Raw genomic sequence first — 2,500 nt, 5'->3', positions numbered from 1 at the left:
AAAATAATGATAATATTGATAATAATAAATAACAGTGTGATAAAAGATAATGATAATGGCAATGATAATCAATCATGTCAACATTATTATTATCATCATATTTGTTCCGTCATCACAAAACATCACTGTATGATTATCATGCATATCGTGAGTAAGGCATTTTTTTCCAGACAGTCACCTCATCAAGTCATATTTTCCCGTCATTTAAATACGAATTCTAATGAAACTCAACGAACATTTCAATACTTTACAGAGTGGCAAAGGGTAATAAATAATAAAAAAGGTATCAATTGAACGCATAATTTGATGATTGCTCCAATAAACGACTAAAATAACAGAAGATTTTAAAAAACAAGCCAGGGAGAGAAGCAAATCAATTACTGATAAATGCTTGACCAATACGCTATATGAAGACCAAGTAAACAGACCTGACAAGAGTACACAGGGGGCCTCTGTGTAAACACTTTGGTGTCGGTTGTTGAGCACAGAGAGTCAAGTCACCTGATTGGACTCGCCCTGATTACATCCTGATTGTCAGAGTCAACAAAGGAGTCGGTTATGTTACCAGAGTGTAAACAGGAGGGTGTGATTATGCACAGGTAATGGGGAATGTGTACGTACGAGGGGAATGCTTGGCTGACATGAATGTAGGTCTGTTTTCATGCAAGGACAATCACGCAAAGACATTATTTATTGATTCACTATGAAAAGTGGCATGTATGATTAAAAAGACTTTTTTTTTGCACATGTTACTTATCATATCAGATATTAGACCAGCCAAGCTGATGTAAATAAACAGAAGAACACATTCTCAATTCACGAGATGAAAATGACAATTATTTTGAAACGAAACATGAATATCCATTACTCATTAGTATGCAATTGAATCACCTGACGAGAGCGATAGACGTTGCTGTCTATTATCTTGGCAACATTTTTAATGCTTTGTCATCCCTGAATGATAAAGAGAATGGACCTAAAAATAGTCTGTATTCGACGCTTTAATCTATATCTTATTCCCTTCTGAGGCTGATTTACTGCCAGACTTAACACTCAGTCCAAAGACCTCTTTAACGTTACTGAAGAAAATCCTTTGCTAAAGAGAAAATAACTTCTTGATATAACTTACGGAATTTAGGAGATATAAACTTTGGATCATTCGGATTCCTCAGAAGAAGAATAAAAAAAAAATACTACTTAGTTTCAAGCTTGATAGAGTTATAAAAAAGGTTCGGGGTATTTTAACACGGGTATGACTTTCTCCCAGCGCGTTGACTGGCAGCCTGAAAATATAAAGTCATTCGGAAGTCCAGAAAATTGCTGTAAGTCAACGGATTATTCACACCTCAGCGGCCCATTCACTGAACAAAAGGGCGCACTCCATCTGTTTATAGCCCCGTAGTCCCTATGGCACACAATCTCTCCCCCGCCCCGCTAACCTGAACTCTCGCTCGCCCCACGCAGGGGAGTCAATTATAGCTCGAAATATCTTCGCCATCGTCAATTTGCATGCGGAATGAGGCGTAAATCCATATCGCTCAAGAACACCCGCAGAAAATGGCACGGCAAAAAGGGGCGTCGCTAGAGGGGTTGGGAGACTTCAAAGGCCATAATCTCCCCGTACAACTTCATTGTGGCTCCGGCCATTTTCCCCCACCGAGTTACGTGCTAGCAGGCCATGGTCGCGGGTTTCGGCGGGAAATGTGAAAACAAACGAGGGTCAAGGGGCGTGTTGCCGCTGTATTTACCTTCGGAATCAATATTTTTTTTTACCATCGTATGCTCCTACATATATTTATTTGGCAATAAGAAAAGAAAGATAGCTACGAGGAGAGAGTGAAGGTTAATCAAGACTAATCAAACGACATGAGGAAGACAACCCACTCGACTCGCGAAATATAGACGTCAGACCCCGGAAAAAAAAGCGTTGCTCTCCTGACAGCGACGAAGGAAGGGCGTGAGGCGTGAATGCCTGCCGGGGATTATCGGGCACGTCATTAGCGGTGTTTGTGTCACCTCTTGGCCGCCCGCACATTTCTCAGCGGTGACGTTTTCACTGGGCCGTGCGAATTTCGACGCCTCTTCACAAACAGAGGTACCTTTCGTGCTGGGACTCGGAGAATGTCACGAACCCCCGGCGCTGAGTAATCCTCGGGTTGAAGTCAGCCGCCCGCATAACAAGCACCCGGCCAGAACTCATTCATCTTTCTGCTCCTGAACTTTTTTTTTTCTTTTTTTTTGTTGGTCTAGAACATTCCAGTGGTTCTTGATGGAGGCATATACACACAGACTGCGTACGCATAAACACACACACACACGCACACACACACACACTCACACACACACACAAACAGAAAGACAGACTAAGAGACAGAGAAAGAGCGAGAGAGAGAAAGATTGGCAGATATAGAGAGCGAAAGAGATAGATAGATGGATAGATAAATAGATAGATAGATAGATAGATAGATAGAGAGAGAGAGAGAGACAGAGAGAGAGAGAG

The sequence above is a fragment of the Penaeus japonicus genome, unplaced genomic scaffold (assembly GCF_977035675.1).
Source record: "Penaeus japonicus unplaced genomic scaffold, GWHDUDI00000001_assembly GWHDUDI00000008, whole genome shotgun sequence".
NCBI classification, from domain to species: domain Eukaryota; kingdom Metazoa; phylum Arthropoda; class Malacostraca; order Decapoda; family Penaeidae; genus Penaeus; species Penaeus japonicus.
The sequence above is the reverse complement of the archived record's forward strand: the minus strand, read 5'-3'. Positions refer to the sequence as shown.